At 47.1% G+C, this 19,459-nt stretch overlaps 1 protein-coding gene across 1 annotated transcript in view; it reads right to left on the reverse strand.

The window, feature by feature from the left end:
• The window catches only part of LOC143788585 (flavin-containing monooxygenase 5-like), an 88,008-nt gene that overhangs the window by 58,657 nt on the left and 9,892 nt on the right, over positions 1 to 19,459 (reverse strand). The window lies entirely within an intron of this gene.

Genomic DNA, 19,459 nt, shown 5'->3' on the forward strand with positions numbered 1-19,459 from the left:
TAGTCTGTCTACATTGACAGATAAGCGCACGCGGCTGTCCTGTGACAGCACACCACCAGCAGCATTGAACACACGTTGAGAGAACGCTGGCTGCGGGGCACGACAAGATCTCCAAGGCGTGAGTGGCGAGCTCAGGCCATTTTTCAAGATTGGAAGCCCAAAATGAGCAAGGGTCCAATTCCACAGTCAAGGCATCGAGGTTAACCTGGAGAGTTACCATCCTCTCTAGGCGTCAGACTTCTTGTCTCCTGTGGCCTTGCAAAGGATGGTCTAAAAAGAAAAAAAAAAAAAAAAATCTTGAAACGATTGGAAAAAAAAAATTGCTGTTACCACCAGATACGATGTTACCGTTACGGTTAGAGTGATGACTCGATAGTCCCACGGTTGGCAAGTTAGAACTCAGAGATTGAGTACGTGCACCACTGGTGTTTTGTGGAAAAGCAGATGTTAGATTCTGTAACAGTCTCTGCTGATACTCCTGCACGCGTGCATCCCTTTCTATGGCAGGAATTATTTCGCCAAATTTGCTTTTGTACCGGGGATCTAAGAGTGTGGCAACCCAGTAGTCGGCATTACTTCGGATTCTGACAATCCGAGGGTCATGTTGCAGGTAGGGCCGCAAGAAGGCACTCATGTGTCTTGCGCATCCAGGAGGACCAAGTCCTTGTTGTCTTGGTGGTGGTGAGGTGAGAATCATGCTGCCTTCCTCTGCCCTCTCCCCCCCCCCCCCAACCTCACACAACAGAAATTTGATCAAGGTCTCCCTCATCTGATGAATCTTCCATGCCCAGGGCCAGTTCATCCTCCACTTCTTCCTCAGTTTGGCTGCTACCATGCGCCCTCGGTAATCCTTCTCCCCCAGCCTCCAATGCCAGCCGCCTTGGTGCTGCCAACCGTTTGGACCTTGGAGATATCCCTTCCGCATACGACTCCTCCTGTTCCACCACCTGACTCCGAATACTGTTTAAGGTGTGCTCCAGCATGTAAATCACCGGAATGGTCATGCTGATAATGGCATCGTCAGCACTAAACATCTTCGTTGCCCTTTCAAAACTGTGCAGAAGGGTGCATAGGTCCCTGATCTGAGACCACTCCTGCAGCGTGATTTGCCCCACCTCTGGATCTCGTTGGCCCAGGCTATACGTCATAACGTATTGCACCAGGGCTCGTCGGTTCTGCCACATGTGCAGAGTTGAATTCCACCGTGTGAGCACATCGCATTTCAGCCAGTGAACTGGCAGGCCCAATGACTTCTGTAGAGATGCAAGTCATTGAGCTGCGGGATGCAAACGGCAGAAGTGAGCACACAGCGACCGTGCCCTCTGCAGAAGCCCATCTACTCTGAGATCGTGGGATAAAAATTGCTGGACAACCAGGTTCAAAATGTGTGCTTTGTATGGCTCGTGTGTGACATTGCCCCGGCGAAGGGCCGCACCCAGGCTTGCAGCATTGTTGCACACGGCCTTCCCTGGCTGCAGGTTGAGTGGAGACAACCATTGATGGAACTTAGTCTCCAGAGCGGACCACAACTCCTCAGCTGTGTGACTCACATTTCCCAGACATTTCAGTGTAAACACTGCCTGATGCCATTGAGCCCTGGTGTCAGCATAGTAAGGAGGTGTGCAGGATTCCTTCTGTGAAGTTAGAACGCGGGTGGAATTACCAGACAGGCTTTGGGTGCAGGACCGAGGGGAGGTTGAGGAGGCAGAAGCAGTGGAGGAACTTCTAGATAGAGGATCGATGAGCAACTCGTGGGGACGGCAAGACTTGGACAGCAGCCCCTTCTCCTGATGTCGCCATAGTAACCCAGTGCCCAGTCACCGACATGTAACGCACCTGTCCATGTCTACTCGTCCAAGTGTCTGTGGTGAAATGCACCCTGTCACAGTTTCTCAAGGAAGCGGTGATGTGTGCGACATGCTGGTGTAGCGGCCTAAGGTCTCGAAAATCCTCTGTGTCCACCAGGTGGAAAGGCAGCATTTTTGTAGCCAACAGCTTGCAGATGGAGAAATCCAACCTCTTAGCTTTGTCATGGCTAGGAGGAAATGGTCTTTTACTTGTCCACATCTGAGGGCTGGCTGCCATGCTTAGACAGAGTTGAGTAGGGTGTCCCGGCAAACTGCTGGTCTGAGGAAGGTACAGGCGGAGATGTTGTTATGTTGCCTTGATTAAAGTGTGGTGTCGATGTCGGAGAGCGCTCAACACCAGCAGGTGTTTCCACTTGCAAATGTCCTGACGACCTGCCAATCACACTGGCTGTTGTGGGTAAAGAGGTGGAAGGTCTGCATCCAAAACCATGTGCGACTGCTATCCCCACAGTCACAGAGGACGCGGATGCACTTGATGGGGCAGACGGTGGTTGACCCGGCATACTAGGCCACATTGTAGCACAGCGAGCTTCCCACTGCAACTTGTGCCTCATATCCATGTGATGGTTCATGCATGAAGTACTCAAGCTAGTGATTTTTTGGCCTCAACTGAGATTTTGTTGACAAATCTTACAGACAACATGAGTTGGGTCATCCTTTGCGATGTCAAAAAATGCCCAGGCTATGCAAGGCTTAGAGCCCGTGCGACCTGAAGAGCCACTACGACTTCTGCTCAGAAGCACAGTTGGGGTTGAGGATGCAGTTGTTGACGTGCTTCCAGTACTCAGTCTCTGTCCAGGAAGGCGCAACGTAACCTCGTCGTCAGACTCATCACTAGCATCGTCCTTTGCTGACCTCATGGACTGGTGGTTGACAGTAAGTGGGGACTCCAACCTAGTCATCATCCTGTGTGTTCTCACACCCGTTGTCCTCAGAGCCAACCTCTTCCTGCCCTGACCGAAAAGTCAAGTTTTCGTTCCAATCAGGTATCCTCAGTCTCATCATCTTACTCATTTTCTCCACCAACAGGAGTTACAGTTTGGGAACGAGGGTCTACATTATGCTCAGAACCTTCTTCATCTGGGCCTGGATCCGACTCACAAAGATTCTGGGCATTAGTGCATGTCATTTCCTCATCTGGATTCACAGAAGCTCTGGAGCAGACCTCCAATTCCCAGGCTATAGTATGAGTAAACAGCTCTACAGACTCAACCATCTGTGTTACCCCCTGCTCAGATGGGCGGCTGGAGACCTGGGAGCTGTGAGGAAGCAAGTGCGATTGGGGTGACAACTCTGAGGACTGGAGTAGTTGTGATGTTGAAGTTGACATGGAGGAGAGCCCACTTGAACGAGCACTTGATATCCGTTCAAGCACCTGCTGTTTTTGTGCCTCATCTGGAATTTTTGGCGATGCTCGTAAGAAAGGAATCATAGATTGTCCATGAAAAGAAGTAGACATCTTACTTTGGCTGGAAGATGGTCTTTCTTCTGCAGATGTTACTGTTGCTTTACCATCTACCCCACGGACACAACCTTCCCCCCCCCCCCCTTTCCAACACGCCTATTCCCCTTTCCACCAGCAGGCCTTTTGCCACCCATTTTAGTGCTTAACTAAATGGCAACTCTGTATCTGTAGTTGTTGGCACAACAACCGATGGATGAAAACCGAGCAGAACTGAGTGGCCAAACTGTGGTACTAGGCCCAAAAGGATTTACTGGGTTAGATGCAGTAAAAATTTAGATACACAGGCGGTGTAGCTAGCTTCACAGGTGGGCTACTCAGATGACTATGCTACTAGCCCAAAAGGATTGGCTGAGCTAGATTACACCAAATGCTGTGACAAACACTTGCACAGCACTGGCACAGACCTGCCTGGCAAAAAGTGCTATGAACTGCTGTAACCTACCCTGAAAAGGGCTGATATTACAACTAGTCCCAACTCCCTAAACCCATCTCTCTGAAAATTTGCACACAAAAAAAACAAACAAAAAAAACAACAAAAACACAACTTAGGCCAGTATCACACGTCCAGAAAATTCCAGTACCAGAAAAAAAAATCGGTACTAGAGTTGTCCGTGTGCTCACGTGGCACACGTGCGGCAGCCGTGTGCCACCCGTGCGCCGACTGGGTACCACACGGATCGTGCAGGAGACCGCGCTGCAGTAAGCGCTGTCCCCTGCTTTGGGTGCTGAAGCCGCCATTCATTTCTTCTCCAGCAGCGTTCGCTGGAGAGAAGGAATGAAAAGCATTAAGCTACTTACTGGTAGCGGCATTTTTCGGAGGCCCATGACAGCACTACGAGAGAGGGGATCCGCCCTTCAGGAACAGGAAACCTACAGATACAAAAGGGCGGCACCTCTCCCATGCATCAGTTGTATTTCACAGCCTGAGAGGACTACCGCAGTTAGTGGCACACAATTATACATTATATACAATTTAAACTCAAGAAGAAACATTTTATTACAACATAGCTAGACACCATACAGGAGATCTATATATCCCATAAAAAAAAAATTTATATATATATATACACACACATATACATATATATACACACACACACACAGTCTTTAGGAAGTGCAAACCATCACATGAATAGGGAGGGAACTAAGGGTGCTGTCATGGGCCTCTGAAAAATGCCGCTACCAGTAAGTAGCTTAATTCTTTATTCGGACTCCCATGACAGCACTACGAGAGATTTACAGAGATGTAAGCTACCTTAGGGAGGGACTATAGTTTGCAGCACCCTTAACCCAAAGGTGAGATCAGAAGAGTACCCCAAATCCAACCGATAGTGCTTAAAAAAAGGTGGAAGGGGATGACCATGTGGCCGCCTTACATATTTGTTCCACTGATACTCCAGATCTTTCCGCCCAGGATGATGCCATGGCTCGGGTGGAATGTGCCTTCAGATTCTGCGGAGTCGGCCCCCCACCTGCTGTGTAAGCCAGAGAGATAACCTCCCTAATCCATTTAGCTAGTGAATACTTGGATACTCTACACCCCTTCCTCGGAAGGAAAGAAGCAGTGCATTATCTTTCTTCCAACTATCGGTGACTGAGATATACTGCAAAAGAGATCTAACATCTAACGTATGGAGCTCATGTTCTTTAGGATTAGAAGGATTAGGAATAAAGGCTGGCAAGACTATCTCCTGTGACCTATGAAATCGTGTCGCTACCTTCGGTAAGTATGCTGGATCAGGTTTAAGGACCACTCTGTCTGATAAAAATTCTGTGTATGGAGGAAGTCTAGAAAGCACCTGGATATCCCCTATCCTGCGAGCAGAGGTTATGGCTAGGGTTGAGCGAAACGGGTCGACCATTTTCAGAAGTCGCCGACTTTTGGCAAAGTCGGGTTTCATGAAACCCGACCCGACCCCTGTGTGGGGTCGGCCATGAGGTCGGCGATCTTCTGAATCTGGTATCGGGATTCCGATACCGAGTTCCGATATGTTTGCGATATCGGAAATCGATATCAGAATCCACATTTAAGTGTAAAATAAAGAATTAAAATAAAAAAATATTGATATGCTCACCTCTCCTACGCAGCCTGGACATCGCCGCTGGTGGGCGGCCCTGAAGGGGGTTCAAAGGGGGGTTTTGTTAAAGATGACAGAACTAAGTTTAGATCCCACGGAACCGTTCTGTCTTTATGAATTGGTCTAGATCTATTAACCGCTTTAATAAATCTGGCTATCCAATAGTTGTTAGCTATATTACAGGAAAATAGGGCACCGAGGGCTGAAATCTGCACTCTTAGGGTACTAGTAGAGCGTTTTAACTCAAATCCCTTCTGCAGAAACTCCAAAATTTGATATCCAAGAAGGGGTACCGATTCATCAAATTTTAAACAGGCTAAGAATTTTCTCCAGGTTCTAGAGTAGATTCTTGTAGTTATTTGCCTTCTACTCTTTATTGTTTTGTCTACTCTTTGTGTTTCTACCAATTTTGGAGAAAAACCTCTATCTACCAACAGTGACCGTTCAAATTCCAAGCTGTTAAATGGAGCGGTGTCACTTGTGGATGGAAGATCGGCGAAAGTAAGTTCAGGATCTCTGGTAGTACCCATGGAGCCGATACTGACATCGTCCTGAGGGAGGCAAACCATGTTCTTCTGGGCCAAAAGGGGCAATTAGGATGATCTTTGCTCGATCTTCCCTGATTTTCCTCACCACTAGAGGTAACAGGTTCAACGGTGGGAACGCATAGGCCAGTGGGAAATCCCATTTTATTAGGAAGGCATCCACTGCCAGGGGATTCTCCCTGGGATTTAACCCCTTCACCCCCGGAGCTTTTTCCGTTTTTCCGTTTTCGTTTTTCGCTCCCCTCCTTCCCAGAGCCATAACTTTTTTATTTTTCTGTCAATTTGGCCATGTGAGGGCTTATTTTTTGCGGGACGAGTTGTACTTTTGAACGACATCATTGGTTTTACCATGTCGTGTACTAGAAAACGGGAAAAAAATTCCAAGTGCAGTGAAATTGCAAAATTAGTGCAATCCCACACTTGTTTTTTGCTTGCCTATTTTGCTAGGTTCACTAAATGCTAAAACTGACCTGCCATTATGATTCTCCAGGTCAGTACGAGTTCATAGACACCTAACATGACTAGGTTCTTTTTTACCTAAGTGGTGAAAAAAAATTCCAAACTTTGCAAAAAAATAAATAAATAAAATTGCGCCATTTTCCGATACCCGTAGCGTCTCCATTTTTCGTGATCTGGGGTCGGGTGAGGGCTTATTTTTTGCGTGCCGAGCTGGCATTTTTAATGATAGCATTTTGGTGCAGATACGTTCTTTTGATCGCCCGTTATTGCATTTTAATGCAATGTCGTGGCGACCAAAAAAACGTAAATCTGGCGTTTCGATTTTTTTTTTCATTACGCCGTTTAGCGATCAGGTTAATGCTTTTTTTTTATTGATAGATCGGGCGATTCTGAACGCGGCGATACCAAATATGTGTAGGTTGGGTTTTTTTTTTATTGATTTATTTTGATTGGGGCGAAAGGGGGGTGATTTAAACTTTTATATATTTTTTTTTTTTTTTCACATTTTTTTTTACTTTTTTTTTTTACTTTTACCATGCTTCTATAGCCTCCATGGGAGGCTAGAAGCAGGCACAGCCCGATCGGCTCTGCTACATAACAGCGATCATCAGATCGCTGTTATGTAGCTAAAATGCAGGTGTGCTGTGAGCGCCGACCACAGGGGGGCGCTCACAGCCACCGGCGATCAGTAACCATAGAGGTCTCCAGGACCTCTATGGTTACCTTCCTGACTCATCGCCGACCCCCGATCATGTGACGGGGGTCGGCGATGCGCTCATATCCGGCCGCACGGTAGTTAAATGCCGCTGTCTGAGTTTGACAGCGGCATTTAACTAGTTAATAGCGGCGGGTGATCGCGATTTCACCCGCCGCTATTGCGCGCACATGTCAGCTGTAAAAAACAGCTGACATGTCGCGACTTTGATGTGCGCTCACCGCCGGAGCGCACATCAAAGCGGGGGTCCCGACATGTGACGTACTATTCCGTCACATGTCGGGAAGGGGTTAAAGAGCAAAAAATTTTTAATTTTTTGCTGCTTTTGGTGGCAAACAGATCCACCACTGGCTGACCCCATCTGTGGACAATCCGATTGAAAACGTCCTCGTTGAGACACCATTCTCCTTGCTTTAGCATATTTTGGCTGAGGAAATCTGCTGTCATTTTCCTTCCCTTTGATGTGAAGAGCCGTGAAAGATCGAAAATTTGGCTCGGCTATCCGGAACAAGCGATCCATGATCTGCATTAACGCTTCGGAACGTGTTCCCCCTTGGCGGTTTATATAAGCAACTGCGACTCTGTTGTCTGATAAGATTCTGACGTGCTGGTCCTGCAGATACATGAGGAATTTTTAACAGCTAATTCAACCGCCAATAATTCTTTGGTTGGACGAGAATGTTGTGAAGGGTTCCCATTGACCCTGGACCACCATGTCTCCCATATAAGCTCCCCACCCCGAAGAGCTGGCATCCGTGGTTATTACTCGGGTAATATTTACTATCCAGGGTACCCCTGCTGATAAATTTTGTTTATCTAGCCACCATCTAAGGGATTCTAATGTTATTGACCCCAACGTTAATTTTTCATTTAAAGTGCCCCTTAAAACTCTGTCATAGAATAAGACTTTTTTGTAGGGTTCTGGTATGGAACTGAGCCCATTTAACTGCTGGTATGCATGATGTGAGCAAGCCTAGTAAGGACATTGATTGTTGAAGGGTCATGGAGGGTGTATTAATCGTTCTTGACACTTGATTTTGAATCTGTTCTAATTTCTCTATAGGGAGAAGACACTGTTGAGTTTTTGAATTCAATAGTAACCCCAGGAATTTTTGAACATTAAGGGGTTGTAATTTAGACTTTGAAGTTTATGACCCAACCTAGGTGTTCTAATTTAGTTTTAGTAATTTCCCATTGTGATAGGCAATGATCTACCGAATTTCCTACAATGAGGAAATCATCTAAGTAGGGGGATTATAAGGATGTTTGATTCCCTTAGGTATGCCATGACTTCAGCAATTATTTTCGTGAACACCCTAGGGGCAGAAGTTATCCCAAAGGGAAGTGCTCTAAACTGAAAGTGTCGAATCGTTCCACCCATTAATACTGCTACCCTCAGGTATTGCTGGTAACTTGCATGAATAGGTACATGATAGTAGGCATCTTTCAAATCCACTACTATCATGAAAAAGCATTTTTACTGCCGAATTAATGGATTCCATTTTAAAGGTATGTTTTACCAAGAATTTATTGAGACCTTTAAGATTTATAATAGTTCTATAAGTCTTATCAGGCTTTTGAATTAGGAATAGGGGAGAGTTACCTTTCCCTTCCTGAGAATGCGGAACGTCTACTAGGACGTTTTTAGAGAACAGAGTCATTACTTCCTCTTCCAACACAGATTGTTCAGCGGGAGATGAATGCAAGGGGGTTAACTTGAATATCTCGTGGAATATGAATAAACTCGAGTTTAAGTCCTTGAGATAGTGTTTTTTATCCAAACACTTTGTGATTGTTGACCATTCTGCAGAAAAATGTAACAATCTCCCCCCTACGGGGATTGCTAGTCATTGATCCTGTTTCTTCCTTTCTGCCAAAGAACGACGAAACATGAACCCTGTACCTCGTTTTCGTTTATCATCCCATCTGGATCTATCTCTCACTGGCGAGAAGGTACGTTTCCTTCCTCGATTAAACTTCCTTTTGTTGAAGGGATGACGATATGAACCATATAGGTTTGGAAATTTCTTCTCATCATCCCCCGCTTTCTCTAATAATTCATCCAAGGTGGGTCCGAATAAATATTCACCCTTACAAGGGATAGTACAGAGCTTTGCTTTCGCTTGCATATCCCCAGGCCAGCATTTTAACCATAAGGCTCTTCTAGCGGCATTAGAGAGCCCTGCTGCTCTGGCTGCCAACTTAACGGAATCAATGGAGGCATCTGACAAAAAAGCCGCCCCCTCCTGAATTACTGGTAATGCTGCGAGTATAGAGTTTCTAGAGGCTCCCTGTTTTAACTGCTCCTCCAATTGGTCCAACCAGACCATCATTGACCTTGCCGTACAGGTCGATGCTACCGCAGGTCTTAAGGAGCCGGCAGCCATCTCCCAAGTACCCTTTAGGAAGGTGTCCACCTTCCGATCTAGGGGTCTTTAAGTGTTCCCATATCCTCGAATGGGAGAGAAGATCGCTTCGCCACCTTGGCAATTGCCGCATCCAACTTAGGGGCTTTTTCCCAATTGTTGACTGTTGGGTCATCAAAAGGATATCTACGCTTTTGCGCTGGCGGTAAAGACCCCTTTTTTTCGGGTTTTTTCCATTCTTTGTTAATAAGTTCTTGTATTTTCTCATTTAGAGGGAAAACTCTACGCCTCTTCTGCTCTAGACCACTGAACATCATTTGTTCTTTGGATAGCTGAGGCTTGGGCTCCGTTATACCCATAGTGCCTCTGACTGCCTTCATTAATTTATCTACCCTCTCTATGGGTGAACAAAAACGAGCAGCGTCTTCTTCCGAAGAGGAGGATGATGCTGCTGAATCGTCTGAGGCTCCGCTTGCGTCCTTATCCTCTGATGAATCAGATATCCACTGAGCTTTTTGCTTAGAGCCTCCTGCTTGTGAAAGGTTCCTAATGGACTGTTTGACTTCCAGACGAACCATTTCCTTCAGACTCGCCGCAATAGAAGAGGATTCTTCCACTACCTGAGGGGGCAAGTAAAGGTACCGTCACATTAAGCGACGCTGCAGCGATAGCGACAACGATGCCGATCGCTGCAGCGTCGCTGTTTGATCGCTGGAGAGTTGTCATACAGACCGTTCTCCAGCGACCAACAATGCCGAGGTCCCCGGGTAACCAGGGTAAACATCGGGTTGCTAAGCGCAGGGCCACGCTTAGTAACCCGATGTTTACCCTGGTTACCAGCGTAAAAGTAAAAAAAACAAACAGTACATACTCACCCAGCGTCCCCCAGCTTCTGCTTCCTGACACTGACTGAGCTCCGGCCCTAACAGCACAGCGGCTTTCACTTTCACTTTAGGGCCGGCGCTCAGTCAGTGTCAGGAAGCAGACGCTGGGGGAGGTATGACGCTGGGTGAGTATGTACTGTTTGTTTTTTTTACTTTTACGCTGGTAACCAGGGTAAACATCGGGTTACTAAGCGCGGCCCTGCGCTTGGTAACCCGATGTTTACCCTGGTTACCAGTGTAAAACATCGCTGGTATCGTTGCTTTTGGTGTCAAACACAACGATACACAGCGATCGGACGACCAAATAAAGTTCTGGACTTTATTCAGCGACCAGCGACATCACAGCAGGATCCTGATCGCTGCTGCGTGTCAAACTAAACGATATCGCTAGCGAGGACGCTGCAACGTCACGGATCGCTAGCGATATCGTTTAGTGTGACGGTACCTTAAGGCAGACTAATCTATAAGATCTAAATGCCATATCCCCTCCCCCTTTCCAAGACCTCACCGTCTGTTGGATACAGGGGTCACAGTTTTTTAGGGTGTGAGTCAGGCAAGGGAGCTCCGCAGATGGCACATTCCCTATGCTTCGTTTTACTGACGTTTTTTCTTCCCTGTAGCAAAAAAACATATGAGGGAAGACTAGTCACTGAGTGAACTTTCTCGAAGATCACTTACCAGTGGTTGCCCACACCCAGAGAGATACCGAAGTATGAGGGGGATCTTTCTTGACCGACGCTCCAGACCCCTGTCTGAAGGAGCTTCTGCGGCCAGATCCATCGCTCCTTTTCACGTGTTCTTTCTCCGTAGGCTTCTGGGCTGCTTCATCCAGCAGCAAAACCTGCTGATCATGATCAGACTCCATCTTCAACGATTTGGAGACCAGAAGCAGGGAACACGCAGCTGGACCTTTCTTATATAGCCCCTCCTTCGGACAGCACATCTTTGCTCAGCGTCTCTTGGGATTTCCCACCTCCCCGCAGCTGTAGGGAATCACCGAGGCCCCGAGGGAGAGCGGCGTGCAATCTTTGGTGGGCGCCGCCATCTTGGTGCCCCCGCGCAGGAACACCGCGACCCGGAAGTAGTCGCTGGCTCGGCCTTCCGACGTCACCACAGCTCACAGCGCTTCCTGTCAGCGCTGCAAGCATAGTGGGACGCCGAGGCCAGACAGCTGCACTCCGGCCGGCGCCACCTAGATGCCGTCGTACCATCACAGCCCTCGAGGGAGGGTGGACCGCTATACTTACCGCACGCTGGCTCTGGAGGCCGGACACCCCCTGGCAACAGGACACCCCCTGGCGACCGCTCCATGCTGCTCCAGTCACCGCCATGCAGCCCCGCCAGGACCACCGTGACTGCTTCAGGTACCCTGCACCGGCCGAGGTAGGAGACCCCCTTGCTACCCGAGTCGGCTGGCCTGGAATCCTTGTAGAAAAAAAAAAAAAAAAAAACTTCTGTAGGATCCAGTCCCCTTAGGAACAGGAAACAAACTGATGTATGGGAGAGGTGCCGCCCTTTTGTATCTGTAGGTTTCCTGTTCCTGAAGGGCGGATACCCTCTCTCGTAGTGCTGTCATGGGAGTCCGAATAAAAATCCTTGTTTTTTAATTTTTTTTGCGGTTGAAATAAAGTTCCCGGTAACCAACCCCCTCCCACCCCCTGTGCGCCCGCTGGAAATAAAATACTCACCCAGCTCCCTCGATGCTTCCTCTCAGCATCGCAGCTTGTCCTGTATGAGCGGTCACATGGTGCCGCTCATGACAGTGATGAATATGCAAATCCAAACTGAAGAAAAGGACAGCGCCACACCAGATAGTGAAAAGCAGCTCACATTTATTCTGCCTCCTGCGGCAACGTTTCGGTCCGAAGACCTTTGGACAAAGGTCTTCGGACCGAAATGTTGCCGCAGGAGGCAGAATAAATATGTGAGCTGCTTTTCACTATCTGGTGTGGCGCTGTCCTTTTCTTCAGTTTGGATTTGGATGTTCTATCTGGGATGGACCCCCTGGTGAGGACGTGCGCCCTGATGTCCATAGAAACTATAATTATAGGGTGCGGCTTTACTGCTTTTTTTGTAACTTGCACAGTGATGAATATGCGGCTCCACCTCCCATAGGGGTGGAGCCGCATATTCATCACTGTAATGAGCAGCACCACGTGACCGCTCATACAGGACAAGCTGCGATGCTGAAAGGAAGCATCGAGGGAGCTGGGTGAGTATTTTATTTCCAGCGGGCGGGCGCACAGGGGGTGGGAGGGGGTTGGTTACTGGGAACTTTATTTCAACCGCAAAAAAAAAAAAAACAAATAGCCGGATTACTCACCGGTAATGCTCTTTTAATGAGTCCATGACAGCACCCACTGGAGAGATAGGGATCTGCCCCAAGGAACAGGAAACCTACAGAAGAATAAAAAGGGCGGTCCGCCTCTCCTCGTCAGTTTAATTTTCAGAGTACCCAGAGGACCGCCAGTATGTCTAATTATTTACAAACATATTTTTAAACTTATATACTCAATAGAAGTAATTCAAACAATTTTTTTTAATTTAATAGAGAGGGATGTGACTGGGTGCTGTCATGGACTCATTAAAAGAGCATTACCGGTGAGTAATCCGGCTATTTACCCTTCGCCATGACAGCACCCACTGAAGAGATTTCCAGAGACCAACACCTAGGGGGGGGTGGGGACCACCGTGCCGAGGATAGTCCTGCCAAAGTGTAGGTCAGAATCTGATGACAGATCAAGCCTGTAGTGATTATAGAAAGTAGAAGAAGGAGCCAACCACGTTGCTGCCTTACATATGTCCTCAATTGGAACGTTTCCCCTTTCGGCCCAGGAAGACGCCATAGCTCTGGTGGAATGTGCCTTAATGCCTTCTGGAGGTTCCTTATTTTTCATAGAGTAGGCCAGCCGGATCGGGTCTCTAATCCACCGGGACAACGTGGCTCTTGTGACTCCATATCCTTTCTTTTTACCCTGGAAAGGATATGAACAGAGCCCTACTCTGCCTTCAACTACTAGTTTTTTCAATATATTGTAAAACTATTCTCCTGACATCTAGAGTGTGGAATCTCTGTTCTTCAGGAGTGGAGGGGTCTTTAAAGAAAGTAGGAAGATGTATCTCTTGTGACCTATGGAATTTCCCTGCAACTTTAGGGAGATATAAGGGATCTGGTTTTAAAATTAATCTGTCCTGAAATGTTAGAAGGAAAGGTGGATCTATGGATAAGGCCTGAATGTCGCCGACTCTTCTAGCCGATGTTAATGCTACTAAGAAGGCTGTTTTTAGCGACAAGTGTTTTAGAGATTATATCTATAGGCTCAAACGGAGGTTCTGTTAGGGAGTCCAGAACTAGGTTTAGATCCCAAGGAGCTACTCTAGGTATATGGACAGGAGTAACTCGTTCACAGGCCGTAATGAAGCGGGACACCCATTTGTTACCAGCAACATTATGGCCATAGAGGGCACCCAGAGCGGACACCTGGACTTTTAGTGTCTTAACCGACAGACCTAACTCTTTCCCTTTCTGTAGAAATTCTAGAATAGGATTTTATTGGAACTTCTGATGGGTTTGAACCTGTATGGAACTGAAGAAACTTTTTCCATATTTTGGTATAAATCTTTGTGGTAGATGGTTTCCTGCTAAGCAGGAGTATCAATTAGCCCTTTTGAAAACCCTCTTGAATTTAATATCTGCCTTTCAAATTCCAGGCAGTCAAGTGGAGGCTGTCCACTTGGGGGTGGAAGAAAGGTCCCTGAGGGAGTAGACCTGGGATTGAGGGAAGGACCCATGGGTCTGTCACCGACATTGATTGTAGGCACGAGAACCCTGGTCTCTTGGGCCAGAATGGTGCTATCAATATTATCCTGGCTTGTTCTTCCCTGATTTTCCGTATTACTTGTGGAAGCAGAATTATCGGAGGGAAGGCATATGCCAGTTTGAATTGCCAGGGTATTTGAAGAGCATCTAGAATGTCCGGGTGGTCTGCACGGGACCGAGATGCAAGTTTTCACACTTGTCTGTTCCGTCTCGTAGCAAACAGGTCTATTTGGGGTCTGCCCCATAATGTAATTTTGTGGAAAATGTGAGGATTTAGACACCATTCTCCTTGATGTAGAGTGTGTCGACTCAGAAAGTCTGCCTGTTGATTGCTCTCTCCTTTGATGTGGACCGCGGAGAGGGATAACAGATGTTTTTCGGCCAGGATCAAGATATTCTTTGCGGAAGACATTAGAGCGTCTGATCGAGTGCCGCCTTGTTTGTTTAAATAAGCCACCGTCGTAGTGTTGTCTGTACAGACTCTGACATGATTTCCTCGAAGATGTGGGAGAAATTGACGCAGTGCATAGTTTACTGCCGTCAATTCTTTTAAATTAGATGAATATAAGATTTCTTCCTCATTCCATATTCCTTGGCAGAAGCTATCTTCCATATGTGCGCCCCACCCGTAGGGACTAGCATCAGTAGTCACAGTGTGGGATGGCGTTATCACCCAAGGGACCCCCCCCCGTCAAATTCTTATTATCTAGCCACCACTCCAAGGAAGCTAGGACCTCCTGTGATAGTGTTATTTTTGATTCGAGGTGCCCTAGGAATTTTCTCTGTTCCCGAAGAGTTTGGTGCTGCAATGTTCGGGAATGGAGTTGTGCCCACTGGACAGCTGGAGTACAGGAAGAGAGGGATCCCAATAGGGACATTCCTTCCCTCAGGGACATTCGAGGTTGATGAATGGCAGCCGCTATTTTCCCCTCTATTTTAGATATTTTTTCCCGAGGGAGTAGACATTTTTGTTTTGTGGAATCTAGATGGAACCCTAGAAATAACTGGAGGGAAAGTGGGATAAGTCTGGATTTTTCAGAGTTGATGATCCAGCCTAAGTTTTGTAAAGATGAGACAGTGTCCCCTAAATGTTCAGCACACTGAACGGACGAATTTCCTACAACTAAAAAAATCGTCCAAATAGGGGATGATTAAAGTGTCCTTCTGGCGAAGGTAGGCCATCACTTCTAACATTACTTTGGTGAAGATTCTTGGTGCTGTGGAAAGACCAAAGGGCATGGCTGTGTACTGGAAATGGTGAATCTCCCCATCGAGTTTTACTGCGACTGAGGTATTTTTGATATCTGCTATGGATAGGGAGATGGTAGTAGGCATCTTTCAAATCAATGCCGCCCATTTTACAATTTGGATAAAGGAGTTTTATGGCAGATCTAATAGATTCCATTTTAAACGTATGATTTTTAATAAAAGTATTGAGTTTAATATTTATAATTGTTCGGAATGAACCATCGGGTTTAGGGATTAAAAATAATGGAGAGTAGAACCCACTACCCTCTTGTCCCCTTGGAACTTTAACTAAGACATTCTTATTTAAGAGACTTTGGATCTCTAATTCAAGGGCCTTTTGTTGTATTGGTGAACTAAGGACTGTTAAGATAAAAGAATCATGGGGAATTTGGAGGAATTCTACTTTAATTCCTTCTTTAATAATATTTAGAACCAAGGAATTTAACGCAATTTTTTGCCATTGGGGAAAGAAAAATTTTAACCTACCCCCTACTGGGGTGTCTGGTGTCTTAATATTTATTGTCTTTACGGAAGGGGGGGCCCTTAAACATAGTACCACTTTGTTTTCCCTCTCTTGTGGCCCACCGTGACGGTCTTTCACTTTGTGTTCTTCTCCTGAAGGTCTTCCTATAGAAAGGAATTGAGGGATCAGGGAAGGCTTTTTTCCTCTCTTTTGAGGATTTCATCCAAAGCTTTCCCAAATAAAAATGCACCCTCACATGGAATAGCACAGATCTTGGCTTTCGACTGTGTATCCCCCTTCCAATTTTTCATCCATAAGGATCGCCTTGCATTATTTACTAGGCCTGCAGATCTTGCTGCCAGGCGTAAAGTGTCAGCCGAAGCATCTGCCATAAAAGCTGCTGCTCCTCTAATCAGAGGTATTGCATCCCGTAATTGCTGTCTGGAGACTTTTTTCTCAATCTGTTGATCTAATTGATCAATCCAGACCAGCATGGATCTTGCGGTGCATGTACTTGCAATTGCTGGTTTAAATATGCCAGTGGAAGCCTCCCAAGACCTTTTTAATGACGATTCCGCTTTTCGATCTAGAGGATCAGAGAGTAGGCCTGCATCCTCAACTGGTAAAGCTGATTGTCTTGAAGTGGACGCGACCGCTGCGTCCACTTTAGGAATCTTAGTCCACGATATTAATTCATCGTCACTAAAGGGGTATTTCCTTTTGGAAGCTGATGGTAGAAAACCCCTCTGGTCTTGTTTTTCCCCACTCTTTTAATCAACGCTTTTACCGCAGGGATTACTGGGAAGGCTCGTCTTTTCCTTTCTGCTAACCCCGCAAACATAATGTCTTGCGCTGTCTGATCATCCCTTGCATCTTCACAACCTATAGTGTTTCTGATGGATCTTACTAGGTTGTCGACCCCATCAAGGGGAAAACAGGACCGACCTTCCAAGTCCGAAGGTATTGAAGATGAGGATGACTCGTTTGAGGAGTCCAAATTTATTACACCTTCCTCAGACTCAGAGCTAGATAATACTTTCTACTTAGTAGCTTTTTTAGGGGGTACATTTTGGGTGATGGCCTGTAACTCTTCCCTGATTATGGCCCGTATATCTGTGACGGACATAGCTGGACTCTGCATGGTTTCTTTAATACACAATTTGCAGAGCTTTTTAATGTAGGAATCAGGGAGAGGTTTATCACATAATGCACATTGTTTGTGGTTGGATTTTTCTCTCTTTTTGGCCTGGGGTCAGAATGTGTGTGGAAAAGAGAGTGTCAGCTTAATAGGTAGAGGTATTTTACACTCACCCAGGGAAGCTGCTATACCGAATCAGATGGCTGAGACGCCGTTCTGGATCTTGAATCCACGGCATCACTTTTATGGCTTGCGTCCGAGGATCTCCTGCTGGTTAATTCACCTGCTGGGTCCACAGTCTTGCCTGGGGATGACATGTTGCATCGCCTGTGCGCTCGCAACCATCCCTTTCATGATTCCCCAATGGCATGGGAACATCAGAAACACAAAATAACAGACTAGCCCTCGGGTGATGGAAACTCAAGCTGACCGTGACCTAAATCTACCACACAACTAACAGTAGCCAGGAAGCATTCCTACGGCTGCCTAGATGCCATGCGCCAGCCGGAGAACTAACTACGCCTGGAAGAGGAAGGAACAGACCTGGCTTACCTCTAGTGAAATTCCCCAAAGATGATAGTAGCCCCCACATATATTAACGGTGAGTTCAGAGGAAAAGACATACACAGTATGAAGGTAGATTTAGCAAAGCGAGGTCCACTTACTAGATAGAGGAAGGATACAAAAGAGGACTTCACGGTCAGCTGAAAAACCCTTTCAAAAACCCATCCTGAAATTACTTTAAGACTCCTGTGTCAACTCATGACACAGGAGTGGCAATTTCAGTCCACAAGAGCTTCCAGTAACAGGAAATGACAAACTGTAAACTGGACAAAAAAATACAAAACAAAAAGGACAAGAGTCCACTTAGCTGATCAGCAGACTGGTAGCAGGAACATGCAACTGAAAGACTCAGGTTACAATGATGACCGGCAAGGAAGTGACTGGAGAGCAAGGCTAAATAGGGAACTCCCAAAACTGATGGAAGCAGGTGAGCTGAGGCGGAAAAGAACACACAAGTCTCCAGTACCACCAGCCACCACTAGGGGAGCCCAAAAAGCGGATCACAACACATCCCTGTTTTATAGGCACAAATCCGGTCTTTTTCCCCCTCCTTTTTTTTTTCTAGCGGTGTATTGCGCATGCGCGAAACCGCGCTTTCCCTCACCGCTGTGTAAGCGACCCGGAAGTGCTGCCAAACACTTCCAGGCAAGTATGGGGATTCTACATTGCTCTGCGCATGCACGGCCGCCATCTTACCTCGGCCGGCGCTATGGAGCGGTGTACCGGCTGCCGCTGTGCCTCGGATCGCGGACTTCCATATACCTGCCCGTGTCCGGAGCCCCTCCTTAGGCCGCACACCGCAGCGTCCACATGCCGGACAGACGAGGGGGGAGCCGTCTAACGGAGTCTCCCCCGACGCTGCATCCAGACCGCATCCCCTGCTGTTCCCGCAGAGACCGCACAGGCGGATGCTTGTAGCCCAGGTAAGGTCTTCTGAGATTCTGGAGATCCAGAGATTCTGTCCCCTGGGAACAGGAAACCTAAACTGACGAGGAGAGGCGGACCGCCCCTTTTATTCTTCTGTAGGTTTCCTGTTCCTTGGGGCGGATCCCTATCTCTCCAGTGGGTGCTGTCATGGCGAAGGGTAAAACAAGGATTTTTCATTCCTTCTCTCCAGCGAACGCTGCTGAGAGAAGAAATGAATGGCGGCTTCAGCACCAAGCTGGGGGGACAGCGCTTACTGTAGCGCTGTCTCCTGTACGGCACACAGACAGCATCCGTGTGCGGTACGCGTTTTACACGGACCCATTGACTTTAATGGGTCCGTGTGATTCGTGCGCTCCCACGAACACTGACATGTCTCCGTGTTTTTCAAACGGACACACGGTCCGTGAAAACACACTGACATGTGCAGAGGCACATTGATTTTAATGTGTCTACGTGAGTCAGTGTCTCCGGTACGCGAGAAAACTGTCACCACACGTACCGGAGCCACTGATGTGTGAAACCCGCCTTAGTCTGTATAGCACCCACAGCAGCTGCGGTGACGTCTAACACTAAGCTGCAGCATTGAGGAAATGGTGGTGACGGGGCAAATGGCTGGTTCTTATAGGGCAAGGACATGTGACATACACAACCAATGAGACATGCCCTTGCTTGTGTGCATCACATGCACATTGCTGTGTGTGCACTGCTGATAGGCTGAGAGACAGCACCGCCCCACTGTAAATGCGGGAAAGAATTAAAAAAAGTGGAGATCGGCGTTATTTCAGCACAGATCTATCCCTCGCCCACTATACACTGAAACAGTCCATTAACAATGATAAACAGTTTTAATGTGCAAATCAAGTTAGGCTTTTGGTGAACGAACAGTTATCGAACAGAAACTCGAACAGCCGAATTTTAA

Source organism: Ranitomeya variabilis, chromosome 8, assembly GCF_051348905.1.
Source record: "Ranitomeya variabilis isolate aRanVar5 chromosome 8, aRanVar5.hap1, whole genome shotgun sequence".
NCBI lineage: Eukaryota > Metazoa > Chordata > Amphibia > Anura > Dendrobatidae > Ranitomeya > Ranitomeya variabilis.